Source organism: Urtica dioica, chromosome 5 (assembly GCF_054948205.1).
Source record: "Urtica dioica subsp. dioica isolate 48M chromosome 5, U.dioica_male_clone48M_v1_H2, whole genome shotgun sequence".
Lineage (NCBI taxonomy): Eukaryota > Viridiplantae > Streptophyta > Magnoliopsida > Rosales > Urticaceae > Urtica > Urtica dioica.
Genome location: NC_142760.1, coordinates 12,007,395 through 12,030,144, shown reverse-complemented (window position 1 = coordinate 12,030,144; position 22,750 = coordinate 12,007,395). Strand labels below are relative to the sequence as shown.

At 46.4% G+C, this 22,750-nt stretch overlaps 50 non-coding genes across 50 annotated transcripts; all 50 read right to left on the bottom strand.

The window, feature by feature from the left end:
• Positions 1-167: 167 nt before the first annotated feature.
• Positions 168-286, bottom strand: LOC149395965 (5S ribosomal RNA). Its single transcript, XR_016299161.1, has one exon. It is a non-coding gene; the product is annotated as a 5S ribosomal RNA (ribosomal RNA).
• A 334-nt stretch (positions 287-620) lies between these two features.
• LOC149395964 (5S ribosomal RNA) lies at positions 621-739 on the bottom strand. Its single transcript, XR_016297622.1, has one exon. It is a non-coding gene; the product is annotated as a 5S ribosomal RNA (ribosomal RNA).
• A 334-nt stretch (positions 740-1,073) lies between these two features.
• On the bottom strand, positions 1,074-1,192 carry LOC149395963 (5S ribosomal RNA). The gene has a single exon (XR_016298832.1). It is a non-coding gene; the product is annotated as a 5S ribosomal RNA (ribosomal RNA).
• Positions 1,193-1,526: 334 nt separating this feature from the next.
• Positions 1,527-1,645, bottom strand: LOC149395962 (5S ribosomal RNA). The gene has a single exon (XR_016297610.1). It is a non-coding gene; the product is annotated as a 5S ribosomal RNA (ribosomal RNA).
• Positions 1,646-1,979: 334 nt separating this feature from the next.
• On the bottom strand, positions 1,980-2,098 carry LOC149395961 (5S ribosomal RNA). Its single transcript, XR_016298212.1, has one exon. It is a non-coding gene; the product is annotated as a 5S ribosomal RNA (ribosomal RNA).
• A 334-nt stretch (positions 2,099-2,432) lies between these two features.
• LOC149395960 (5S ribosomal RNA) lies at positions 2,433-2,551 on the bottom strand. The gene has a single exon (XR_016298426.1). It is a non-coding gene; the product is annotated as a 5S ribosomal RNA (ribosomal RNA).
• A 334-nt stretch (positions 2,552-2,885) lies between these two features.
• On the bottom strand, positions 2,886-3,004 carry LOC149395959 (5S ribosomal RNA). The gene has a single exon (XR_016299160.1). It is a non-coding gene; the product is annotated as a 5S ribosomal RNA (ribosomal RNA).
• A 334-nt stretch (positions 3,005-3,338) lies between these two features.
• Positions 3,339-3,457, bottom strand: LOC149395958 (5S ribosomal RNA). The gene has a single exon (XR_016297764.1). It is a non-coding gene; the product is annotated as a 5S ribosomal RNA (ribosomal RNA).
• Positions 3,458-3,791: 334 nt separating this feature from the next.
• LOC149395957 (5S ribosomal RNA) lies at positions 3,792-3,910 on the bottom strand. The gene has a single exon (XR_016298831.1). It is a non-coding gene; the product is annotated as a 5S ribosomal RNA (ribosomal RNA).
• Positions 3,911-4,244: 334 nt separating this feature from the next.
• Positions 4,245-4,363, bottom strand: LOC149395956 (5S ribosomal RNA). The gene has a single exon (XR_016297596.1). It is a non-coding gene; the product is annotated as a 5S ribosomal RNA (ribosomal RNA).
• A 334-nt stretch (positions 4,364-4,697) lies between these two features.
• LOC149395955 (5S ribosomal RNA) lies at positions 4,698-4,816 on the bottom strand. The gene has a single exon (XR_016298913.1). It is a non-coding gene; the product is annotated as a 5S ribosomal RNA (ribosomal RNA).
• A 334-nt stretch (positions 4,817-5,150) lies between these two features.
• Positions 5,151-5,269, bottom strand: LOC149395954 (5S ribosomal RNA). Its single transcript, XR_016298425.1, has one exon. It is a non-coding gene; the product is annotated as a 5S ribosomal RNA (ribosomal RNA).
• Positions 5,270-5,603: 334 nt separating this feature from the next.
• LOC149395953 (5S ribosomal RNA) lies at positions 5,604-5,722 on the bottom strand. The gene has a single exon (XR_016299159.1). It is a non-coding gene; the product is annotated as a 5S ribosomal RNA (ribosomal RNA).
• Positions 5,723-6,056: 334 nt separating this feature from the next.
• On the bottom strand, positions 6,057-6,175 carry LOC149395952 (5S ribosomal RNA). The gene has a single exon (XR_016299024.1). It is a non-coding gene; the product is annotated as a 5S ribosomal RNA (ribosomal RNA).
• A 334-nt stretch (positions 6,176-6,509) lies between these two features.
• On the bottom strand, positions 6,510-6,628 carry LOC149395951 (5S ribosomal RNA). Its single transcript, XR_016297585.1, has one exon. It is a non-coding gene; the product is annotated as a 5S ribosomal RNA (ribosomal RNA).
• A 334-nt stretch (positions 6,629-6,962) lies between these two features.
• On the bottom strand, positions 6,963-7,081 carry LOC149395950 (5S ribosomal RNA). Its single transcript, XR_016297738.1, has one exon. It is a non-coding gene; the product is annotated as a 5S ribosomal RNA (ribosomal RNA).
• Positions 7,082-7,415: 334 nt separating this feature from the next.
• LOC149395949 (5S ribosomal RNA) lies at positions 7,416-7,534 on the bottom strand. The gene has a single exon (XR_016297573.1). It is a non-coding gene; the product is annotated as a 5S ribosomal RNA (ribosomal RNA).
• Positions 7,535-7,868: 334 nt separating this feature from the next.
• Positions 7,869-7,987, bottom strand: LOC149395948 (5S ribosomal RNA). Its single transcript, XR_016298424.1, has one exon. It is a non-coding gene; the product is annotated as a 5S ribosomal RNA (ribosomal RNA).
• Positions 7,988-8,321: 334 nt separating this feature from the next.
• On the bottom strand, positions 8,322-8,440 carry LOC149395947 (5S ribosomal RNA). The gene has a single exon (XR_016299157.1). It is a non-coding gene; the product is annotated as a 5S ribosomal RNA (ribosomal RNA).
• Positions 8,441-8,774: 334 nt separating this feature from the next.
• On the bottom strand, positions 8,775-8,893 carry LOC149395946 (5S ribosomal RNA). Its single transcript, XR_016299023.1, has one exon. It is a non-coding gene; the product is annotated as a 5S ribosomal RNA (ribosomal RNA).
• A 334-nt stretch (positions 8,894-9,227) lies between these two features.
• LOC149395945 (5S ribosomal RNA) lies at positions 9,228-9,346 on the bottom strand. The gene has a single exon (XR_016297561.1). It is a non-coding gene; the product is annotated as a 5S ribosomal RNA (ribosomal RNA).
• Positions 9,347-9,680: 334 nt separating this feature from the next.
• Positions 9,681-9,799, bottom strand: LOC149395944 (5S ribosomal RNA). The gene has a single exon (XR_016297736.1). It is a non-coding gene; the product is annotated as a 5S ribosomal RNA (ribosomal RNA).
• Positions 9,800-10,133: 334 nt separating this feature from the next.
• LOC149395943 (5S ribosomal RNA) lies at positions 10,134-10,252 on the bottom strand. Its single transcript, XR_016297550.1, has one exon. It is a non-coding gene; the product is annotated as a 5S ribosomal RNA (ribosomal RNA).
• A 334-nt stretch (positions 10,253-10,586) lies between these two features.
• LOC149395942 (5S ribosomal RNA) lies at positions 10,587-10,705 on the bottom strand. The gene has a single exon (XR_016298422.1). It is a non-coding gene; the product is annotated as a 5S ribosomal RNA (ribosomal RNA).
• Positions 10,706-11,039: 334 nt separating this feature from the next.
• Positions 11,040-11,158, bottom strand: LOC149395941 (5S ribosomal RNA). Its single transcript, XR_016299156.1, has one exon. It is a non-coding gene; the product is annotated as a 5S ribosomal RNA (ribosomal RNA).
• A 334-nt stretch (positions 11,159-11,492) lies between these two features.
• LOC149395940 (5S ribosomal RNA) lies at positions 11,493-11,611 on the bottom strand. Its single transcript, XR_016299022.1, has one exon. It is a non-coding gene; the product is annotated as a 5S ribosomal RNA (ribosomal RNA).
• A 334-nt stretch (positions 11,612-11,945) lies between these two features.
• Positions 11,946-12,064, bottom strand: LOC149395939 (5S ribosomal RNA). The gene has a single exon (XR_016297539.1). It is a non-coding gene; the product is annotated as a 5S ribosomal RNA (ribosomal RNA).
• A 334-nt stretch (positions 12,065-12,398) lies between these two features.
• On the bottom strand, positions 12,399-12,517 carry LOC149395938 (5S ribosomal RNA). The gene has a single exon (XR_016297735.1). It is a non-coding gene; the product is annotated as a 5S ribosomal RNA (ribosomal RNA).
• Positions 12,518-12,851: 334 nt separating this feature from the next.
• LOC149395937 (5S ribosomal RNA) lies at positions 12,852-12,970 on the bottom strand. Its single transcript, XR_016297527.1, has one exon. It is a non-coding gene; the product is annotated as a 5S ribosomal RNA (ribosomal RNA).
• Positions 12,971-13,304: 334 nt separating this feature from the next.
• Positions 13,305-13,423, bottom strand: LOC149395936 (5S ribosomal RNA). Its single transcript, XR_016297516.1, has one exon. It is a non-coding gene; the product is annotated as a 5S ribosomal RNA (ribosomal RNA).
• A 334-nt stretch (positions 13,424-13,757) lies between these two features.
• LOC149395935 (5S ribosomal RNA) lies at positions 13,758-13,876 on the bottom strand. The gene has a single exon (XR_016298649.1). It is a non-coding gene; the product is annotated as a 5S ribosomal RNA (ribosomal RNA).
• Positions 13,877-14,210: 334 nt separating this feature from the next.
• On the bottom strand, positions 14,211-14,329 carry LOC149395934 (5S ribosomal RNA). Its single transcript, XR_016297505.1, has one exon. It is a non-coding gene; the product is annotated as a 5S ribosomal RNA (ribosomal RNA).
• Positions 14,330-14,663: 334 nt separating this feature from the next.
• On the bottom strand, positions 14,664-14,782 carry LOC149395933 (5S ribosomal RNA). The gene has a single exon (XR_016299155.1). It is a non-coding gene; the product is annotated as a 5S ribosomal RNA (ribosomal RNA).
• Positions 14,783-15,116: 334 nt separating this feature from the next.
• Positions 15,117-15,235, bottom strand: LOC149395932 (5S ribosomal RNA). The gene has a single exon (XR_016298807.1). It is a non-coding gene; the product is annotated as a 5S ribosomal RNA (ribosomal RNA).
• Positions 15,236-15,569: 334 nt separating this feature from the next.
• LOC149395931 (5S ribosomal RNA) lies at positions 15,570-15,688 on the bottom strand. The gene has a single exon (XR_016297494.1). It is a non-coding gene; the product is annotated as a 5S ribosomal RNA (ribosomal RNA).
• A 334-nt stretch (positions 15,689-16,022) lies between these two features.
• On the bottom strand, positions 16,023-16,141 carry LOC149395930 (5S ribosomal RNA). The gene has a single exon (XR_016297482.1). It is a non-coding gene; the product is annotated as a 5S ribosomal RNA (ribosomal RNA).
• A 334-nt stretch (positions 16,142-16,475) lies between these two features.
• On the bottom strand, positions 16,476-16,594 carry LOC149395929 (5S ribosomal RNA). Its single transcript, XR_016297607.1, has one exon. It is a non-coding gene; the product is annotated as a 5S ribosomal RNA (ribosomal RNA).
• Positions 16,595-16,928: 334 nt separating this feature from the next.
• Positions 16,929-17,047, bottom strand: LOC149395928 (5S ribosomal RNA). Its single transcript, XR_016297734.1, has one exon. It is a non-coding gene; the product is annotated as a 5S ribosomal RNA (ribosomal RNA).
• Positions 17,048-17,381: 334 nt separating this feature from the next.
• Positions 17,382-17,500, bottom strand: LOC149395927 (5S ribosomal RNA). Its single transcript, XR_016297470.1, has one exon. It is a non-coding gene; the product is annotated as a 5S ribosomal RNA (ribosomal RNA).
• A 334-nt stretch (positions 17,501-17,834) lies between these two features.
• Positions 17,835-17,953, bottom strand: LOC149395926 (5S ribosomal RNA). The gene has a single exon (XR_016298648.1). It is a non-coding gene; the product is annotated as a 5S ribosomal RNA (ribosomal RNA).
• A 334-nt stretch (positions 17,954-18,287) lies between these two features.
• On the bottom strand, positions 18,288-18,406 carry LOC149395925 (5S ribosomal RNA). Its single transcript, XR_016297459.1, has one exon. It is a non-coding gene; the product is annotated as a 5S ribosomal RNA (ribosomal RNA).
• Positions 18,407-18,740: 334 nt separating this feature from the next.
• Positions 18,741-18,859, bottom strand: LOC149395924 (5S ribosomal RNA). The gene has a single exon (XR_016299154.1). It is a non-coding gene; the product is annotated as a 5S ribosomal RNA (ribosomal RNA).
• A 334-nt stretch (positions 18,860-19,193) lies between these two features.
• LOC149395923 (5S ribosomal RNA) lies at positions 19,194-19,312 on the bottom strand. The gene has a single exon (XR_016299021.1). It is a non-coding gene; the product is annotated as a 5S ribosomal RNA (ribosomal RNA).
• A 334-nt stretch (positions 19,313-19,646) lies between these two features.
• Positions 19,647-19,765, bottom strand: LOC149395922 (5S ribosomal RNA). Its single transcript, XR_016297448.1, has one exon. It is a non-coding gene; the product is annotated as a 5S ribosomal RNA (ribosomal RNA).
• A 334-nt stretch (positions 19,766-20,099) lies between these two features.
• Positions 20,100-20,218, bottom strand: LOC149395921 (5S ribosomal RNA). Its single transcript, XR_016297437.1, has one exon. It is a non-coding gene; the product is annotated as a 5S ribosomal RNA (ribosomal RNA).
• A 334-nt stretch (positions 20,219-20,552) lies between these two features.
• LOC149395920 (5S ribosomal RNA) lies at positions 20,553-20,671 on the bottom strand. The gene has a single exon (XR_016297605.1). It is a non-coding gene; the product is annotated as a 5S ribosomal RNA (ribosomal RNA).
• A 334-nt stretch (positions 20,672-21,005) lies between these two features.
• Positions 21,006-21,124, bottom strand: LOC149395919 (5S ribosomal RNA). Its single transcript, XR_016297733.1, has one exon. It is a non-coding gene; the product is annotated as a 5S ribosomal RNA (ribosomal RNA).
• Positions 21,125-21,458: 334 nt separating this feature from the next.
• Positions 21,459-21,577, bottom strand: LOC149395918 (5S ribosomal RNA). The gene has a single exon (XR_016297426.1). It is a non-coding gene; the product is annotated as a 5S ribosomal RNA (ribosomal RNA).
• A 334-nt stretch (positions 21,578-21,911) lies between these two features.
• Positions 21,912-22,030, bottom strand: LOC149395917 (5S ribosomal RNA). Its single transcript, XR_016298647.1, has one exon. It is a non-coding gene; the product is annotated as a 5S ribosomal RNA (ribosomal RNA).
• Positions 22,031-22,364: 334 nt separating this feature from the next.
• LOC149395916 (5S ribosomal RNA) lies at positions 22,365-22,483 on the bottom strand. Its single transcript, XR_016297415.1, has one exon. It is a non-coding gene; the product is annotated as a 5S ribosomal RNA (ribosomal RNA).
• Positions 22,484-22,750: the final 267 nt, after the last annotated feature.

The following is a 22,750-nucleotide window of genomic DNA, read 5'->3' as shown; positions in this document are numbered from 1 at the left end:
CAAGGTGAACGGGGGAAAGGTAAAATCGTAAATTTCGCCCTCGGTCCGGAATTTCGACTTTCACCGGTGAATTGTAAGCGTAAACGAGCATTTGAACAAGGCTCGGATCGATTTTTGGTGATATTCCATCGTTTCGGCCTCCGAAAAAAATAATTCGCAAAAAAAGAGGGATGCAACACGAGGACTTCCCAGGAGGTCACCCATCCTAGTACTACTCTCGCCCAAGCACGCTTAACTTAGGAGTTCTGATGGGATGCGGTGCATTAGTGCTGGTATGATCGCATCCGCAAGCATTAGCGCGCATTATCTATATAAGAATCAACGCCGCGACTCCCAAAAGCCATAACTACGTCTTCGGTGCACCAAAAATCACATAAAATATATGAATTCCTAATAACTTTTCGCGATCTTCGCGTTGGGACGGTTTCGAAAGAGTGATCGGCGAAATTCCGACAAGGTGAACGGGGGAAGGGTAAAATCGTAAATTTCGCCCTCGGTCCGGAATTTCGACTTTCACCGGTGAATTGTAAGCGTAAACGGGCATTTGAACAAGACTCGGAGCGATTTTTGATGAAATTCCATCGTTTCGGCCTCCGAAAAAAATAATTCGCAAAAAAAGAGGGATGCAACACGAGGACTTCCCAGGAGGTCACCCATCCTAGTACTACTCTCGCCCAAGCACGCTTAACTTCGGAGTTCTGATGGGATCCGGTGCATTAGTGCTGGTATGATCGCATCCGCAAGCATTAGCGCGCATTATCTATATAAGAATCAACGCCGCGACTCCCAAAAGCCATAACTACGTCTTCGGTGCACCAAAAATCACATAAAATATATGAATTCCTAATAACTTTTCGCGATCTTCGCGTTGGGACGGTTTCGGAAGAGTGATCGGCGAAATTTCGACAAGGTGAACGGGGGAATTGTAAAATCGTAAATTTCGCCCTCGGTCCGGAATTTCGACTTTCACCGGTGAATTGTAAGCGTAAACGGGCATTTGAACAAGACTCGGAGCGATTTTTGGTGAAATTCCATCGTTTCGGCCTCCGAAAAAAATAATTCGCAAAAAAAGAGGGATGCAACACGAGGACTTCCCAGGAGGTCACCCATCCTAGTACTACTCTCGCGCAAGCACGCTTAACTTCGGAGTTCTGATGAGATCCGGTGCATTAGTGCTGGTATGATCGCATCCGCAAGCATTAGCGCGCATTATCTATATAAGAATCAACGCCGCGACTCCCAAAAGCCATAACTACGTCTTCGGTGCACCAAAAATCACATAAAATATATGAATTCCTAATAACTTTTCGCGATCTTCGCGTTGGGACGGTTTCGGAAGAGTGATCGCCGAAATTCCGACAAGGTGAACGGGGGAAGGGTAAAATCGTAAATTTCGCCCTCGGTCCGGAATTTCGACTTTCACCGGTGAATTGTAAGCGTAAACGGGCATTTGAACAAGACTCGGAGCGATTTTTGGTGAAATTCCATCGTTTCGGCCTCCGAAAAAAATAATTCGCAAAAAAAGAGGGATGCAACACGAGGACTTCCCAGGAGGTCACCCATCCTAGTACTACTCTCGCCCAAGCACGCTTAACTTCGGAGTTCTGATGGGATCCGGTGCATTAGTGCTGGTATGATCGCATCCGCAAGCATTAGCGCGCATTATCTATATAAGAATCAACGCCGCGACTCCCAAAAGCCATAACTACGTCTTCGGTGCACCAAAAATCACATAAAATATATGAATTCCTAATAACTTTTCGCGATCTTCGCGTTGTAACGATTTCGCAAGAGTGATCGGCGAAATTTTGACAAGGTGAACGGGGGAATTGTAAAATCGTAAATTTCGCCCTCGGTCCGGAATTTCGACTTTCACCGGTGAATTGTAAGCGTAAACGGGCATTTGAACAAGACTCGGAGCGATTTTTGGTGAAATTCCATCGTTTCGGCCTCCGAAAAAAATAATTCGCAAAAAAAGAGGGATGCAACACGAGGACTTCCCAGGAGGTCACCCATCCTTGTACTACTCTCGCCCAAGCACGCTTAACTTCGGAGTTCTGATGGGATCCGGTGCATTAGTGCTGGTATGATCGCATCCGCAAGCATTAGCGCGCATTATCTATATAAGAATCAACGCCGCGACTCCCAAAAGCCATAACTACGTCTTCGGTGCACCAAAAATCACATAAAATATATGAATTCCTAATAACTTTTCGCGATCTTCGCGTTGGGACGGTTTCGGAAGAGTGATCGGCGAAATTCCGACAAGGTGAACGGGGGAAGGGTAAAATCGTAAATTTCGCCCTCGGTCCGGAATTTCGACTTTCACCGGTGAATTGTAAGCGTAAACGGGCATTTGAACAAGACTCGGAGCGATTTTTGGTGAAATTCCATCGTTTCGGCCTCCGAAAAAAATAATTCGCAAAAAAAGAGGGATGCAACACGAGGACATCCCAGGAGGTCACCCATCCTAGTACTACTCTCGCCCAAGCACGCTTAACTTCGGAGTTCTGATGGGATCCGGTGCATTAGTGCTGGTATGATCGCATCCGCAAGCATTAGCGCGCATTATCTATATAAGAATCAACGCCGCGACTCCCAAAAGCCATAACTACGTCTTCGGTGCACCAAAAATCACATAAAATATATGAATTCCTAATAACTTTTCGCGATCTTTGCGTTGGGACTGTTTCGGAAGAGTGATCGGCGAAATTCCGACAAGGTGAACGGGGGAAAGGTAAAATCGTAAATTTCGCCCTCGGTCCGGAATTTCGACTTTCACCGGTGAATTGTAAGCGTAAACGAGCATTTGAACAAGGCTCGGATCGATTTTTGGTGATATTCCATCGTTTCGGCCTCCGAAAAAAATAATTCGCAAAAAAAGAGGGATGCAACACGAGGACTTCCCAGGAGGTCACCCATCCTAGTACTACTCTCGCCCAAGCACGCTTAACTTAGGAGTTCTGATGGGATGCGGTGCATTAGTGCTGGTATGATCGCATCCGCAAGCATTAGCGCGCATTATCTATATAAGAATCAACGCCGCGACTCCCAAAAGCCATAACTACGTCTTCGGTGCACCAAAAATCACATAAAATATATGAATTCCTAATAACTTTTCGCGATCTTCGCGTTGGGACGGTTTCGAAAGAGTGATCGGCGAAATTCCGACAAGGTGAACGGGGGAAGGGTAAAATCGTAAATTTCGCCCTCGGTCCGGAATTTCGACTTTCACCGGTGAATTGTAAGCGTAAACGGGCATTTGAACAAGACTCGGAGCGATTTTTGATGAAATTCCATCGTTTCGGCCTCCGAAAAAAATAATTCGCAAAAAAAGAGAGATGCAACACGAGGACTTCCCAGGAGGTCACCCATCCTAGTACTACTCTCGCCCAAGCACGCTTAACTTCGGAGTTCTGATGGGATCCGGTGCATTAGTGCTGGTATGATCGCATCCGCAAGCATTAGCGCGCATTATCTATATAAGAATCAACGCCGCGACTCCCAAAAGCCATAACTACGTCTTCGGTGCACCAAAAATCACATAAAATATATGAATTCCTAATAACTTTTCGCGATCTTCGCGTTGGGACGGTTTCGGAAGAGTGATCGGCGAAATTTCGACAAGGTGAACGGGGGAATTGTAAAATCGTAAATTTCGCCCTCGGTCCGGAATTTCGACTTTCACCGGTGAATTGTAAGCGTAAACGGGCATTTGAACAAGACTCGGAGCGATTTTTGGTGAAATTCCATCGTTTCGGCCTCCGAAAAAAATAATTCGCAAAAAAAGAGGGATGCAACACGAGGACTTCCCAGGAGGTCACCCATCCTAGTACTACTCTCGCGCAAGCACGCTTAACTTCGGAGTTCTGATGAGATCCGGTGCATTAGTGCTGGTATGATCGCATCCGCAAGCATTAGCGCGCATTATCTATATAAGAATCAACGCCGCGACTCCCAAAAGCCATAACTACGTCTTCGGTGCACCAAAAATCACATAAAATATATGAATTCCTAATAACTTTTCGCGATCTTCGCGTTGGGACGGTTTCGGAAGAGTGATCGCCGAAATTCCGACAAGGTGAACGGGGGAAGGGTAAAATCGTAAATTTCGCCCTCGGTCCGGAATTTCGACTTTCACCGGTGAATTGTAAGCGTAAACGGGCATTTGAACAAGACTCGGAGCGATTTTTGGTGAAATTCCATCGTTTCGGCCTCCGAAAAAAATAATTCGCAAAAAAAGAGGGATGCAACACGAGGACTTCCCAGGAGGTCACCCATCCTAGTACTACTCTCGCCCAAGCACGCTTAACTTCGGAGTTCTGATGGGATCCGGTGCATTAGTGCTGGTATGATCGCATCCGCAAGCATTAGCGCGCATTATCTATATAAGAATCAACGCCGCGACTCCCAAAAGCCATAACTACGTCTTCGGTGCACCAAAAATCACATAAAATATATGAATTCCTAATAACTTTTCGCGATCTTCGCGTTGTAACGGTTTCGCAAGAGTGATCGGCGAAATTTTGACAAGGTGAACGGGGGAATTGTAAAATCGTAAATTTCGCCCTCGGTCCGGAATTTCGACTTTCACCGGTGAATTGTAAGCGTAAACGGGCATTTGAACAAGACTCGGAGCGATTTTTGGTGAAATTCCATCGTTTCGGCCTCCGAAAAAAATAATTCGCAAAAAAAGAGGGATGCAACACGAGGACTTCCCAGGAGGTCACTCATCCTTGTACTACTCTCGCCCAAGCACGCTTAACTTCGGAGTTCTGATGGGATCCGGTGCATTAGTGCTGGTATGATCGCATCCGCAAGCATTAGCGCGCATTATCTATATAAGAATCAACGCCGCGACTCCCAAAAGCCATAACTACGTCTTCGGTGCACCAAAAATCACATAAAATATATGAATTCCTAATAACTTTTCGCGATCTTCGCGTTGGGACGGTTTCGGAAGAGTGATCGGCGAAATTCCGACAAGGTGAACGGGGGAAGGGTAAAATCGTAAATTTCGCCCTCGGTCCGGAATTTCGACTTTCACCGGTGAATTGTAAGCGTAAACGGGCATTTGAACAAGACTCGGAGCGATTTTTGGTGAAATTCCATCGTTTCGGCCTCCGAAAAAAATAATTCGCAAAAAAAGAGGGATGCAACACGAGGACATCCCAGGAGGTCACCCATCCTAGTACTACTCTCGCCCAAGCACGCTTAACTTCGGAGTTCTGATGGGATCCGGTGCATTAGTGCTGGTATGATCGCATCCGCAAGCATTAGCGCGCATTATCTATATAAGAATCAACGCCGCGACTCCCAAAAGCCATAACTACGTCTTCGGTGCACCAAAAATCACATAAAATATATGAATTCCTAATAACTTTTCGCGATCTTCGCGTTGGGACTGTTTCGGAAGAGTGATCGGCGAAATTCCGACAAGGTGAACGGGGGAAAGGTAAAATCGTAAATTTCGCCCTCGGTCCGGAATTTCGACTTTCACCGGTGAATTGTAAGCGTAAACGAGCATTTGAACAAGGCTCGGATCGATTTTTGGTGATATTCCATCGTTTCGGCCTCCGAAAAAAATAATTCGCAAAAAAAGAGGGATGCAACACGAGGACTTCCCAGGAGGTCACCCATCCTAGTACTACTCTCGCCCAAGCACGCTTAACTTAGGAGTTCTGATGGGATGCGGTGCATTAGTGCTGGTATGATCGCATCCGCAAGCATTAGCGCGCATTATCTATATAAGAATCAACGCCGCGACTCCCAAAAGCCATAACTACGTCTTCGGTGCACCAAAAATCACATAAAATATATGAATTCCTAATAACTTTTCGCGATCTTCGCGTTGGGACGGTTTCGAAAGAGTGATCGGCGAAATTCCGACAAGGTGAACGGGGGAAGGGTAAAATCGTAAATTTCGCCCTCGGTCCGGAATTTCGACTTTCACCGGTGAATTGTAAGCGTAAACGGGCATTTGAACAAGACTCGGAGCGATTTTTGGTGAAATTCCATCGTTTCGGCCTCCGAAAAAAATAATTCGCAAAAAAAGAGGGATGCAACACGAGGACTTCCCAGGAGGTCACCCATCCTAGTACTACTCTCGCCCAAGCGCGCTTAACTTCGGAGTTCTGATGGGATGCGGTGCATTAGTGCTGGTATGATCGCATCCGCAAGCATTAGCGCGCATTATCTATATAAGAATCAACGCCGCGACTCCCAAAAGCCATAACTACGTCTTCGGTGCACCAAAAATCACATAAAATATATGAATTCCTAATAACTTTTCGCGATCTTCGCGTTGGGACGGTTTCGGAAGAGTGATCGGCGAAATTCCGACAAGGTGAACGGGGGAAGGGTAAAATCGTAAATTTCGTCCTCGGTCCGGAATTTCGACTTTCACCGGTGAATTGTAAGCGTAAACGGGCATTTGAACAAGACTCGGAGCGATTTTTGGTGAAATTCCATCGTTTCGGCCTCCGAAAAAAATAATTCGCAAAAAAAGAGGGATGCAACACGAGGACTTCCCAGGAGGTCACCCATCCTAGTACTACTCTCGCCCAAGCACGCTTAACTTCGGAGTTCTGATGGGATCCGGTGCATTAGTGCTGGTATGATCGCATCCGCAAGCATTAGCGCGCATTATCTATATAAGAATCAACGCCGCGACTCCCAAAAGCCATAACTACGTCTTCGGTGCACCAAAAATCACATAAAATATATGAATTCCTAATAACTTTTCGCGATCTTCGCGTTGGGACGGTTTCGCAAGAGTGATCGGCGAAATTTCGACAAGGTGAACGGGGGAATTGTAAAATCGTAAATTTCGCCCTCGGTCCGGAATTTCGACTTTCACCGGTGAATTGTAAGCGTAAACGGGCATTTGAACAAGACTCGGAGCGATTTTTGGTGAAATTCCATCGTTTCGGCCTCCGAAAAAAATAATTCGCAAAAAAAGAGGGATGCAACACGAGGACTTCCCAGGAGGTCACCCATCCTAGTACTACTCTCGCCCAAGCACGCTTAACTTCGGAGTTCTGATGAGATCCGGTGCATTAGTGCTGGTATGATCGCATCCGCAAGCATTAGCGCGCATTATCTATATAAGAATCAACGCCGCGACTCCGAAAAGCCATAACTACGTCTTCGGTGCACCAAAAATCACATAAAATATATGAATTCCTAATAACTTTTCGCGATATTCGCGTTGGGACGGTTTCGGAAGAGTGATCGGCGAAATTCCGACAAGGTGAACGGGGGAAAGGTAAAATCGTAAATTTCGCCCTCGGTCCGGAATTTCGACTTTCACCGGTGAATTGTAAGCGTAAACGGGCATTTGAACAAGACTCGGAGCGATTTTTGGTGAAATTCCATCGTTTCGGCCTCCGAAAAAAATAATTCGCAAAAAAAGAGGGATGCAACACGAGGACTTCCCAGGAGGTCACCCATCCTAGTACTACTCTCGCCCAAGCACGCTTAACTTCGGAGTTCTGATGGGATCCGGTGCATTAGTGCTGGTATGATCGCATCCGCAAGCATTAGCGCGCATTATCTATATAAGAATCAACGCCGCGACTCCCAAAAGCCATAACTACGTCTTCGGTGCACCAAAAATCACATAAAATATATGAATTCCTAATAACTTTTCGCGATCTTCGTGTTGGGACGGTTTCGGAAGAGTGATCGGCGAAATTCCGACAAGGTGAACGGGGGAAGGGTAAAATCGTAAATTTCGCCCTCGGTCCGGAATTTCGACTTTCACCGGTGAATTGTAAGCGTAAACGGGCATTTGAACAAGACTCGGAGCGATTTTTGGTGAAATTCCATCGTTTCGGCCTCCGAAAAAAATAATTCGCAAAAAAAGAGGGATGCAACACGAGGACATCCCAGGAGGTCACCCATCCTAGTACTACTCTCGCCCAAGCACGCTTAACTTCGGAGTTCTGATGGGATCCGGTGCATTAGTGCTGGTATGATCGCATCCGCAAGCATTAGCGCGCATTATCTATATAAGAATCAACGCCGCGACTCCCAAAAGCCATAACTACGTCTTCGGTGCACCAAAAATCACATAAAATATATGAATTCCTAATAACTTTTCGCGATCTTCGCGTTGGGACTGTTTCGGAAGAGTGATCGGCGAAATTCCGACAAGGTGAACGGGGGAAAGGTAAAATCGTAAATTTCGCCCTCGGTCCGGAATTTCGACTTTCACCGGTGAATTGTAAGCGTAAACGAGCATTTGAACAAGGCTCGGATCGATTTTTGGTGATATTCCATCGTTTCGGCCTCCGAAAAAAATAATTCGCAAAAAAAGAGGGATGCAACACGAGGACTTCCCAGGAGGTCACCCATCCTAGTACTACTCTCGCCCAAGCACGCTTAACTTAGGAGTTCTGATGGGATGCGGTGCATTAGTGCTGGTATGATCGCATCCGCAAGCATTAGCGCGCATTATCTATATAAGAATCAACGCCGCGACTCCCAAAAGCCATAACTACGTCTTCGGTGCACCAAAAATCACATAAAATATATGAATTCCTAATAACTTTTCGCGATCTTCGCGTTGGGACGGTTTCGAAAGAGTGATCGGCGAAATTCCGACAAGGTGAACGGGGGAAGGGTAAAATCGTAAATTTCGCCCTCGGTCCGGAATTTCGACTTTCACCGGTGAATTGTAAGCGTAAACGGGCATTTGAACAAGACTCGGAGCGATTTTTGGTGAAATTCCATCGTTTCGGCCTCCGAAAAAAATAATTCGCAAAAAAAGAGGGATGCAACACGAGGACTTCCCAGGAGGTCACCCATCCTAGTACTACTCTCGCCCAAGCGCGCTTAACTTCGGAGTTCTGATGGGATGCGGTGCATTAGTGCTGGTATGATCGCATCCGCAAGCATTAGCGCGCATTATCTATATAAGAATCAACGCCGCGACTCCCAAAAGCCATAACTACGTCTTCGGTGCACCAAAAATCACATAAAATATATGAATTCCTAATAACTTTTCGCGATCTTCGCGTTGGGACGGTTTCGGAAGAGTGATCGGCGAAATTCCGACAAGGTGAACGGGGGAAGGGTAAAATCGTAAATTTCGTCCTCGGTCCGGAATTTCGACTTTCACCGGTGAATTGTAAGCGTAAACGGGCATTTGAACAAGACTCGGAGCGATTTTTGGTGAAATTCCATCGTTTCGGCCTCCGAAAAAAATAATTCGCAAAAAAAGAGGGATGCAACACGAGGACTTCCCAGGAGGTCACCCATCCTAGTACTACTCTCGCCCAAGCACGCTTAACTTCGGAGTTCTGATGGGATCCGGTGCATTAGTGCTGGTATGATCGCATCCGCAAGCATTAGCGCGCATTATCTATATAAGAATCAACGCCGCGACTCCCAAAAGCCATAACTACGTCTTCGGTGCACCAAAAATCACATAAAATATATGAATTCCTAATAACTTTTCGCGATCTTCGCGTTGGGACGGTTTCGCAAGAGTGATCGGCGAAATTTCGACAAGGTGAACGGGGGAATTGTAAAATCGTAAATTTCGCCCTCGGTCCGGAATTTCGACTTTCACCGGTGAATTGTAAGCGTAAACGGGCATTTGAACAAGACTCGGAGCGATTTTTGGTGAAATTCCATCGTTTCGGCCTCCGAAAAAAATAATTCGCAAAAAAAGAGGGATGCAACACGAGGACTTCCCAGGAGGTCACCCATCCTAGTACTACTCTCGCCCAAGCACGCTTAACTTCGGAGTTCTGATGAGATCCGGTGCATTAGTGCTGGTATGATCGCATCCGCAAGCATTAGCGCGCATTATCTATATAAGAATCAACGCCGCGACTCCGAAAAGCCATAACTACGTCTTCGGTGCACCAAAAATCACATAAAATATATGAATTCCTAATAACTTTTCGCGATATTCGCGTTGGGACGGTTTCGGAAGAGTGATCGGCGAAATTCCGACAAGGTGAACGGGGGAAAGGTAAAATCGTAAATTTCGCCCTCGGTCCGGAATTTCGACTTTCACCGGTGAATTGTAAGCGTAAACGGGCATTTGAACAAGACTCGGAGCGATTTTTGGTGAAATTCCATCGTTTCGGCCTCCGAAAAAAATAATTCGCAAAAAAAGAGGGATGCAACACGAGGACTTCCCAGGAGGTCACCCATCCTAGTACTACTCTCGCCCAAGCACGCTTAACTTCGGAGTTCTGATGGGATCCGGTGCATTAGTGCTGGTATGATCGCATCCGCAAGCATTAGCGCGCATTATCTATATAAGAATCAACGCCGCGACTCCCAAAAGCCATAACTACGTCTTCGGTGCACCAAAAATCACATAAAATATATGAATTCCTAATAACTTTTCGCGATCTTCGCGTTGGGACGGTTTCGGAAGAGTGATCGGCGAAATTCCGACAAGGTGAACGGGGGAAGGGTAAAATCGTAAATTTCGCCCTCGGTCCGGAATTTCGACTTTCACCGGTGAATTGTAAGCGTAAACGGGCATTTGAACAAGACTCGGAGCGATTTTTGGTGAAATTCCATCGTTTCGGCCTCCGAAAAAAATAATTCGCAAAAAAAGAGGGATGCAACACGAGGACATCCCAGGAGGTCACCCATCCTAGTACTACTCTCGCCCAAGCACGCTTAACTTCGGAGTTCTGATGGGATCCGGTGCATTAGTGCTGGTATGATCGCATCCGCAAGCATTAGCGCGCATTATCTATATAAGAATCAACGCCGCGACTCCCAAAAGCCATAACTACGTCTTCGGTGCACCAAAAATCACATAAAATATATGAATTCCTAATAACTTTTCGCGATCTTCGCGTTGGGACTGTTTCGGAAGAGTGATCGGCGAAATTCCGACAAGGTGAACGGGGGAAAGGTAAAATCGTAAATTTCGCCCTCGGTCCGGAATTTCGACTTTCACCGGTGAATTGTAAGCGTAAACGAGCATTTGAACAAGGCTCGGATCGATTTTTGGTGATATTCCATCGTTTCGGCCTCCGAAAAAAATAATTCGCAAAAAAAGAGGGATGCAACACGAGGACTTCCCAGGAGGTCACCCATCCTAGTACTACTCTCGCCCAAGCACGCTTAACTTAGGAGTTCTGATGGGATGCGGTGCATTAGTGCTGGTATGATCGCATCCGCAAGCATTAGCGCGCATTATCTATATAAGAATCAACGCCGCGACTCCCAAAAGCCATAACTACGTCTTCGGTGCACCAAAAATCACATAAAATATATGAATTCCTAATAACTTTTCGCGATCTTCGCGTTGGGACGGTTTCGAAAGAGTGATCGGCGAAATTCCGACAAGGTGAACGGGGGAAGGGTAAAATCGTAAATTTCGCCCTCGGTCCGGAATTTCGACTTTCACCGGTGAATTGTAAGCGTAAACGGGCATTTGAACAAGACTCGGAGCGATTTTTGGTGAAATTCCATCGTTTCGGCCTCCGAAAAAAATAATTCGCAAAAAAAGAGGGATGCAACACGAGGACTTCCCAGGAGGTCACCCATCCTAGTACTACTCTCGCCCAAGCGCGCTTAACTTCGGAGTTCTGATGGGATGCGGTGCATTAGTGCTGGTATGATCGCATCCGCAAGCATTAGCGCGCATTATCTATATAAGAATCAACGCCGCGACTCCCAAAAGCCATAACTACGTCTTCGGTGCACCAAAAATCACATAAAATATATGAATTCCTAATAACTTTTCGCGATCTTCGCGTTGGGACGGTTTCGGAAGAGTGATCGGCGAAATTCCGACAAGGTGAACGGGGGAAGGGTAAAATCGTAAATTTCGTCCTCGGTCCGGAATTTCGACTTTCACCGGTGAATTGTAAGCGTAAACGGGCATTTGAACAAGACTCGGAGCGATTTTTGGTGAAATTCCATCGTTTCGGCCTCCGAAAAAAATAATTCGCAAAAAAAGAGGGATGCAACACGAGGACTTCCCAGGAGGTCACCCATCCTAGTACTACTCTCGCCCAAGCACGCTTAACTTCGGAGTTCTGATGGGATCCGGTGCATTAGTGCTGGTATGATCGCATCCGCAAGCATTAGCGCGCATTATCTATATAAGAATCAACGCCGCGACTCCCAAAAGCCATAACTACGTCTTCGGTGCACCAAAAATCACATAAAATATATGAATTCCTAATAACTTTTCGCGATCTTCGCGTTGGGACGGTTTCGCAAGAGTGATCGGCGAAATTTCGACAAGGTGAACGGGGGAATTGTAAAATCGTAAATTTCGCCCTCGGTCCGGAATTTCGACTTTCACCGGTGAATTGTAAGCGTAAACGGGCATTTGAACAAGACTCGGAGCGATTTTTGGTGAAATTCCATCGTTTCGGCCTCCGAAAAAAATAATTCGCAAAAAAAGAGGGATGCAACACGAGGACTTCCCAGGAGGTCACCCATCCTAGTACTACTCTCGCCCAAGCACGCTTAACTTCGGAGTTCTGATGAGATCCGGTGCATTAGTGCTGGTATGATCGCATCCGCAAGCATTAGCGCGCATTATCTATATAAGAATCAACGCCGCGACTCCGAAAAGCCATAACTACGTCTTCGGTGCACCAAAAATCACATAAAATATATGAATTCCTAATAACTTTTCGCGATATTCGCGTTGGGACGGTTTCGGAAGAGTGATCGGCGAAATTCCGACAAGGTGAACGGGGGAAAGGTAAAATCGTAAATTTCGCCCTCGGTCCGGAATTTCGACTTTCACCGGTGAATTGTAAGCGTAAACGGGCATTTGAACAAGACTCGGAGCGATTTTTGGTGAAATTCCATCGTTTCGGCCTCCGAAAAAAATAATTCGCAAAAAAAGAGGGATGCAACACGAGGACTTCCCAGGAGGTCACCCATCCTAGTACTACTCTCGCCCAAGCACGCTTAACTTCGGAGTTCTGATGGGATCCGGTGCATTAGTGCTGGTATGATCGCATCCGCAAGCATTAGCGCGCATTATCTATATAAGAATCAACGCCGCGACTCCCAAAAGCCATAACTACGTCTTCGGTGCACCAAAAATCACATAAAATATATGAATTCCTAATAACTTTTCGCGATCTTCGCGTTGGGACGGTTTCGGAAGAGTGATCGGCGAAATTCCGACAAGGTGAACGGGGGAAGGGTAAAATCGTAAATTTCGCCCTCGGTCCGGAATTTCGACTTTCACCGGTGAATTGTAAGCGTAAACGGGCATTTGAACAAGACTCGGAGCGATTTTTGGTGAAATTCCATCGTTTCGGCCTCCGAAAAAAATAATTCGCAAAAAAAGAGGGATGCAACACGAGGACTTCCCAGGAGGTCACCCATCCTAGTACTACTCTCGCCCAAGCACGCTTAACTTCGGAGTTCTGATGGGATCCGGTGCATTAGTGCTGGTATGATCGCATCCGCAAGCATTAGCGCGCATTATCTATATAAGAATCAACGCCGCGACTCCCAAAAGCCATAACTACGTCTTCGGTGCACCAAAAATCACATAAAATATATGAATTCCTAATAACTTTTCGCGATCTTCGCGTTGGGACGGTTTCGGAAGAGTGATCGGCGAAATTCCGACAAGGTGAACGGGGGAAGGGTAAAATCGTAAATTTCGCCCTCGGTCCGGAATTTCGACTTTCACCGGTGAATTGTAAGCGTAAACGGGCATTTGAACAAGACTCGGAGCGATTTTTGGTGAAATTCCATCGTTTCGGCCTCCGAAAAAAATAATTCGCAAAAAAAGAGGGATGCAACAAGAGGACTTCCCAGGAGGTCACCCATCCTAGTACTACTCTCGCCCAAGCACGCTTAACTTCGGAGTTCTGATGAGATCCGGTGCATTAGTGCTGGTATGATCGCATCCGCAAGCATTAGCGCGCATTATCTATATTAGAATCAACGACGCGACTCCCAAAAGCCATAACTACGTCTTCGGTGCACCAAAAATCACATAAAATATATGAATTCCTAATAACTTTTCGCGATCTTCGCGTTGGGACGGTTTCGGAAGAGTGATCGGCGAAATTCCGACAAGGTGAACGGGGGAAGGGTAAAATCGTAAATTTCGCCCTCGGTCCGGAATTTCGACTTTCACCGGTGAATTGTAAGCGTAAACGGGCATTTGAACAAGACTCGGAGCGATTTTTGGTGAAATTCCATCGTTTCGGCCTCCGAAAAAAATAATTCGCAAAAAAAGAGGGATGCAACACGAGGACTTCCCAGGAGGTCACCCATCCTAGTACTACTCTCGCCCAAGCACGCTTAACTTCGGAGTTCTGATGGGATCCGGTGCATTAGTGCTGGTATGATCGCATCCGCAAGCATTAGCGCGCATTATCTATATAAGAATCAACGCCGCGACTCACAAAAGCCATAACTACGTCTGCGGTGCACCAAAAATCACATAAAATATATGAATTCCTAATAACTTTTCGCGATCTTCGCGTTGGGACGGTTTCGGAAGAGTGATCGGCGAAATTCCGACAAGGTGAACGGGGGAAGGGTAAAATCGTAAATTTCGCCCTCGGTCCGGAATTTCGACTTTCACCGGTGAATTGTAAGCGTAAACGGGCATTTGAACAAGACTCGGAGCGATTTTTGGTGAAATTCCATCGTTTCGGCCTCCGAAAAAAATAATTCGCAAAAAAAGAGGGATGCAACACGAGGACTTCCCAGGAGGTCACCCATCCTAGTACTACTCTCGCCCAAGCACGCTTAACTTAGGAGTTCTGATGGGATGCGGTGCATTAGTGCTGGTATGATCGCATCCGCAAGCATTAGCGCGCATTATCTATATAAGAATCAACGCCGCGACTCCCAAAAGCCATAACTACGTCTTCGGTGCACCAAAAATCACATAAAATATATGAATTCCTAATAACTTTTCGCGATCTTCGCGTTGGGACGGTTTCGAAAGAGTGATCGGCGAAATTCCGACAAGGTGAACGGGGGAAGGGTAAAATCGTAAATTTCGCCCTCGGTCCGGAATTTCGACTTTCACCGGTGAATTGTAAGCGTAAACGGGCATTTGAACAAGACTCGGAGCGATTTTTGGTGAAATTCCATCGTTTCGGCCTCCGAAAAAAATAATTCGCAAAAAAAGAGGGATGCAACACGAGGACTTCCCAGGAGGTCACCCATCCTAGTACTACTCTCGCCCAAGCACGCTTAACTTCGGAGTTCTGATGGGATGCGGTGCATTAGTGCTGGTATGATCGCATCCGCAAGCATTAGCGCGCATTATCTATATAAGAATCAACGCCGCGACTCCCAAAAGCCATAACTACGTCTTCGGTGCACCAAAAATCACATAAAATATATGAATTCCTAATAACTTTTCGCGATCTTAGCGTTGGGACGGTTTCGGAAGAGTGATCGGCGAAATTCCGACAAGGTGAACGGGGGAAGGGTAAAATCGTAAATTTCGTCCTCGGTCCGGAATTTCGACTTTCACCGGTGAATTGTAAGCGTAAACGGGCATTTGAACAAGACTCGGAGCGATTTTTGGTGAAATTCCATCGTTTCGGCCTCCGAAAAAAATAATTCGCAAAAAAAGAGGGATGCAACACGAGGACTTCCCAGGAGGTCACCCATCCTAGTACTACTCTCGCCCAAGCACGCTTAACTTCGGAGTTCTGATGGGATCCGGTGCATTAGTGCTGGTATGATCGCATCCGCAAGCATTAGCGCGCATTATCTATATAAGAATCAACGCCGCGACTCCCAAAAGCCATAACTACGTCTTCGGTGCACCAAAAATCACATAAAATATATGAATTCCTAATAACTTTTCGCGATCTTCGCGTTGGGACGGTTTCGGAAGAGTGATCGCCGAAATTCCGACAAGGTGAACGGGGGAAGGGTAAAATCGTAAATTTCGCCCTCGGTCCGGAATTTCGACTTTCACCGGTGAATTGTAAGCGTAAACGGGCATTTGAACAAGACTCGGAGCGATTTTTGGTGAAATTCCATCGTTTCGGCCTCCGAAAAAAATAATTCGCAAAAAAAGAGGGATGCAACACGAGGACTTCCCAGGAGGTCACCCATCCTAGTACTACTCTCGCCCAAGCACGCTTAACTTCGGAGTTCTGATGGGATCCGGTGCATTAGTGCTGGTATGATCGCATCCGCAAGCATTAGCGCGCATTATCTATATAAGAATCAACGCCGCGACTCCCAAAAGCCATAACTACGTCTTCGGTGCACCAAAAATCACATAAAATATATGAATTCCTAATAACTTTTCGCGATCTTCGCGTTGGGACGGTTTCGGAAGAGTGATCGGCGAAATTCCGACAAGGTGAACGGGGGAAGGGTAAAATCGTAAATTTCGCCCTCGGTCCGGAATTTCGACTTTCACCGGTGAATTGTAAGCGTAAACGGGCATTTGAACAAGACTCGGAGCGATTTTTGGTGAAATTCCATCGTTTCGGCCTCCGAAAAAAATAATTCGCAAAAAAAGAGGGATGCAACACGAGGACTTCCCAAGAGGTCACCCATCCTAGTACTACTCTCGCCCAAGCACGCTTAACTTCGGAGTTCTGATGGGATCCGGTGCATTAGTGCTGGTATGATCGCATCCGCAAGCATTAGCGCGCATTATCTATATAAGAATCAACGCCGCGACTCCCAAAAGCCATAACTACGTCTTCGGTGCACCAAAAATCACATAAAATATATGAATTCCTAATAACTTTTCGCGATCTTCGCGTTGGGACGGTTTCGGAAGAGTGATCGGCGAAATTCCGACAAGGTGAACGGGGGAAGGGTAAAATCGTAAATTTCGCCCTCGGTCCGGAATTTCGACTTTCACCGGTGAATTGTAAGCGTAAACGGGCATTTGAACAAGACTCGGAGCGATTTTTGGTGAAATTCCATCGTTTCGGCCTCCGAAAAAAATAATTCGCAAAAAAAGAGGGATGCAACACGAGGACTTCCCAGGAGGTCACCCATCCTAGTACTACTCTCGCCCAAGCACGCTTAACTTCGGAGTTCTGATGAGATCCGGTGCATTAGTGCTGGTATGATCGCATCCGCAAGCATTAGCGCGCATTATCTATATAAGAATCAACGACGCGACTCCCAAAAGCCATAACTACGTCTTCGGTGCACCAAAAATCACATAAAATCTATGAATTCCTAATAACTTTTCGCGATCTTCGCGTTGGGACGGTTTCGGAAGAGTGATCGGCGAAATTCCGACAAGGTGAACGGGGGAAGGGTAAAATCGTAAATTTCGCCCTCGGTCCGGAATTTCGACTTTCACCGGTGAATTGTAAGCGTAAACGGGCATTTGAACAAGACTCGGAGCGATTTTTGGTGAAATTCCATCGTTTCGGCCTCCGAAAAAAATAATTCGCAAAAAAAGAGGGATGCAACACGAGGACTTCCCAGGAGGTCACCCATCCTAGTACTACTCTCGCCCAAGCACGCTTAACTTCGGAGTTCTGATGGGATCCGGTGCATTAGTGCTGGTATGATCGCATCCGCAAGCATTAGCGCGCATTATCTATATAAGAATCAACGCCGCGACTCACAAAAGCCATAACTACGTCTGCGGTGCACCAAAAATCACATAAAATATATGAATTCCTAATAACTTTTCGCGATCTTCGCGTTGGGACGGTTTCGGAAGAGTGATCGGCGAAATTCCGACAAGGTGAACGGGGGAAGGGTAAAATCGTAAATTTCGCCCTCGGTCCGGAATTTCGACTTTCACCGGTGAATTGTAAGCGTAAACGGGCATTTGAACAAGACTCGGAGCGATTTTTGGTGAAATTCCATCGTTTCGGCCTCCGAAAAAAATAATTCGCAAAAAAAGAGGGATGCAACAAGAGGACTTCCCAGGAGGTCACCCATCCTAGTACTACTCTCGCCCAAGCACGCTTAACTTCGGAGTTCTGATGAGATCCGGTGCATTAGTGCTGGTATGATCGCATCCGCAAGCATTAGCGCGCATTATCTATATAAGAATCAACGACGCGACTCCCAAAAGCCATAACTACGTCTTCGGTGCACCAAAAATCACATAAAATATATGAATTCCTAATAACTTTTCGCGATCTTCGCGTTGGGACGGTTTCGGAAGAGTGATCGGCGAAATTCCGACAAGGTGAACGGGGGAAGGGTAAAATCGTAAATTTCGCCCTCGGTCCGGAATTTCGACTTTCACCGGTGAATTGTAAGCGTAAACGGGCATTTGAACAAGACTCGGAGCGATTTTTGGTGAAATTCCATCGTTTCGGCCTCCGAAAAAAATAATTCGCAAAAAAAGAGGGATGCAACACGAGGACTTCCCAGGAGGTCACCCATCCTAGTACTACTCTCGCCCAAGCACGCTTAACTTCGGAGTTCTGATGGGATCCGGTGCATTAGTGCTGGTATGATCGCATCCGCAAGCATTAGCGCGCATTATCTATATAAGAATCAACGCCGCGACTCACAAAAGCCATAACTACGTCTGCGGTGCACCAAAAATCACATAAAATATATGAATTCCTAATAACTTTTCGCGATCTTCGCGTTGGGACGGTTTCGGAAGAGTGATCGGCGAAATTCCGACAAGGTGAACGGGGGAAGGGTAAAATCGTAAATTTCGCCCTCGGTCCGGAATTTCGACTTTCACCGGTGAATTGTAAGCGTAAACGGGCATTTGAACAAGACTCGGAGCGATTTTTGGTGAAATTCCATCGTTTCGGCCTCCGAAAAAAATAATTCGCAAAAAAAGAGGGATGCAACACGAGGACTTCCCAGGAGGTCACCCATCCTAGTACTACTCTCGCCCAAGCACGCTTAACTTAGGAGTTCTGATGGGATGCGGTGCATTAGTGCTGGTATGATCGCATCCGCAAGCATTAGCGCGCATTATCTATATAAGAATCAACGCCGCGACTCCCAAAAGCCATAACTACGTCTTCGGTGCACCAAAAATCACATAAAATATATGAATTCCTAATAACTTTTCGCGATCTTCGCGTTGGGACGGTTTCGAAAGAGTGATCGGTGAAATTCCGACAAGGTGAACGGGGGAAGGGTAAAATCGTAAATTTCGCCCTCGGTCCGGAATTTCGACTTTCACCGGTGAATTGTAAGCGTAAACGGGCATTTGAACAAGACTCGGAGCGATTTTTGGTGAAATTCCATCGTTTCGGCCTCCGAAAAAAATAATTCGCAAAAAAAGAGGGATGCAACACGAGGACTTCCCAGGAGGTCACCCATCCTAGTACTACTCTCGCCCAAGCGCGCTTAACTTCGGAGTTCTGATGGGATGCGGTGCATTAGTGCTGGTATGATCGCATCCGCAAGCATTAGCGCGCATTATCTATATAAGAATCAACGCCGCGACTCCCAAAAGCCATAACTACGTCTTCGGTGCACCAAAAATCACATAAAATATATGAATTCCTAATAACTTTTCGCGATCTTAGCGTTGGGACGGTTTCGGAAGAGTGATCGGCGAAATTCCGACAAGGTGAACGGGGGAAGGGTAAAATCGTAAATTTCGTCCTCGGTCCGGAATTTCGACTTTCACCGGTGAATTGTAAGCGTAAACGGGCATTTGAACAAGACTCGGAGCGATTTTTGGTGAAATTCCATCGTTTCGGCCTCCGAAAAAAATAATTCGCAAAAAAAGAGGGATGCAACACGAGGACTTCCCAGGAGGTCACCCATCCTAGTACTACTCTCGCCCAAGCACGCTTAACTTCGGAGTTCTGATGGGATCCGGTGCATTAGTGCTGGTATGATCGCATCCGCAAGCATTAGCGCGCATTATCTATATAAGAATCAACGCCGCGACTCCCAAAAGCCATAACTACGTCTTCGGTGCACCAAAAATCACATAAAATATATGAATTCCTAATAACTTTTCGCGATCTTCGCGTTGGGACGGTTTCGGAAGAGTGATCGCCGAAATTCCGACAAGGTGAACGGGGGAAGGGTAAAATCGTAAATTTCGCCCTCGGTCCGGAATTTCGACTTTCACCGGTGAATTGTAAGCGTAAACGGGCATTTGAACAAGACTCGGAGCGATTTTTGGTGAAATTCCATCGTTTCGGCCTCCGAAAAAAATAATTCGCAAAAAAAGAGGGATGCAACACGAGGACTTCCCAGGAGGTCACCCATCCTAGTACTACTCTCGCCCAAGCACGCTTAACTTCGGAGTTCTGATGGGATCCGGTGCATTAGTGCTGGTATGATCGCATCCGCAAGCATTAGCGCGCATTATCTATATAAGAATCAACGCCGCGACTCCCAAAAGCCATAACTACGTCTTCGGTGCACCAAAAATCACATAAAATATATGAATTCCTAATAACTTTTCGCGATCTTCGCGTTGGGACGGTTTCGGAAGAGTGATCGGCGAAATTCCGACAAGGTGAACGGGGGAAGGGTAAAATCGTAAATTTCGCCCTCGGTCCGGAATTTCGACTTTCACCGGTGAATTGTAAGCGTAAACGGGCATTTGAACAAGACTCGGAGCGATTTTTGGTGAAATTCCATCGTTTCGGCCTCCGAAAAAAATAATTCGCAAAAAAAGAGGGATGCAACACGAGGACTTCCCAAGAGGTCACCCATCCTAGTACTACTCTCGCCCAAGCACGCTTAACTTCGGAGTTCTGATGGGATCCGGTGCATTAGTGCTGGTATGATCGCATCCGCAAGCATTAGCGCGCATTATCTATATAAGAATCAACGCCGCGACTCCCAAAAGCCATAACTACGTCTTCGGTGCACCAAAAATCACATAAAATATATGAATTCCTAATAACTTTTCGCGATCTTCGCGTTGGGACGGTTTCGGAAGAGTGATCGGCGAAATTCCGACAAGGTGAACGGGGGAAGGGTAAAATCGTAAATTTCGCCCTCGGTCCGGAATTTCGACTTTCACCGGTGAATTGTAAGCGTAAACGGGCATTTGAACAAGACTCGGAGCGATTTTTGGTGAAATTCCATCGTTTCGGCCTCCGAAAAAAATAATTCGCAAAAAAAGAGGGATGCAACACGAGGACTTCCCAGGAGGTCACCCATCCTAGTACTACTCTCGCCCAAGCACGCTTAACTTCGGAGTTCTGATGAGATCCGGTGCATTAGTGCTGGTATGATCGCATCCGCAAGCATTAGCGCGCATTATCTATATAAGAATCAACGACGCGACTCCCAAAAGCCATAACTACGTCTTCGGTGCACCAAAAATCACATAAAATCTATGAATTCCTAATAACTTTTCGCGATCTTCGCGTTGGGACGGTTTCGGAAGAGTGATCGGCGAAATTCCGACAAGGTGAACGGGGGAAGGGTAAAATCGTAAATTTCGCCCTCGGTCCGGAATTTCGACTTTCACCGGTGAATTGTAAGCGTAAACGGGCATTTGAACAAGACTCGGAGCGATTTTTGGTGAAATTCCATCGTTTCGGCCTCCGAAAAAAATAATTCGCAAAAAAAGAGGGATGCAACACGAGGACTTCCCAGGAGGTCACCCATCCTAGTACTACTCTCGCCCAAGCACGCTTAACTTCGGAGTTCTGATGGGATCCGGTGCATTAGTGCTGGTATGATCGCATCCGCAAGCATTAGCGCGCATTATCTATATAAGAATCAACGCCGCGACTCACAAAAGCCATAACTACGTCTGCGGTGCACCAAAAATCACATAAAATATATGAATTCCTAATAACTTTTCGCGATCTTCGCGTTGGGACGGTTTCGGAAGAGTGATCGGCGAAATTCCGACAAGGTGAACGGGGGAAGGGTAAAATCGTAAATTTCGCCCTCGGTCCGGAATTTCGACTTTCACCGGTGAATTGTAAGCGTAAACGGGCATTTGAACAAGACTCGGAGCGATTTTTGGTGAAATTCCATCGTTTCGGCCTCCGAAAAAAATAATTCGCAAAAAAAGAGGGATGCAACAAGAGGACTTCCCAGGAGGTCACCCATCCTAGTACTACTCTCGCCCAAGCACGCTTAACTTCGGAGTTCTGATGAGATCCGGTGCATTAGTGCTGGTATGATCGCATCCGCAAGCATTAGCGCGCATTATCTATATAAGAATCAACGACGCGACTCCCAAAAGCCATAACTACGTCTTCGGTGCACCAAAAATCACATAAAATATATGAATTCCTAATAACTTTTCGCGATCTTCGCGTTGGGACGGTTTCGGAAGAGTGATCGGCGAAATTCCGACAAGGTGAACGGGGGAAGGGTAAAATCGTAAATTTCGCCCTCGGTCCGGAATTTCGACTTTCACCGGTGAATTGTAAGCGTAAACGGGCATTTGAACAAGACTCGGAGCGATTTTTGGTGAAATTCCATCGTTTCGGCCTCCGAAAAAAATAATTCGCAAAAAAAGAGGGATGCAACACGAGGACTTCCCAGGAGGTCACCCATCCTAGTACTACTCTCGCCCAAGCACGCTTAACTTCGGAGTTCTGATGGGATCCGGTGCATTAGTGCTGGTATGATCGCATCCGCAAGCATTAGCGCGCATTATCTATATAAGAATCAACGCCGCGACTCACAAAAGCCATAACTACGTCTGCGGTGCACCAAAAATCACATAAAATATATGAATTCCTAATAACTTTTCGCGATCTTCGCGTTGGGACGGTTTCGGAAGAGTGATCGGCGAAATTCCGACAAGGTGAACGGGGGAAGGGTAAAATCGTAAATTTCGCCCTCGGTCCGGAATTTCGACTTTCACCGGTGAATTGTAAGCGTAAACGGGCATTTGAACAAG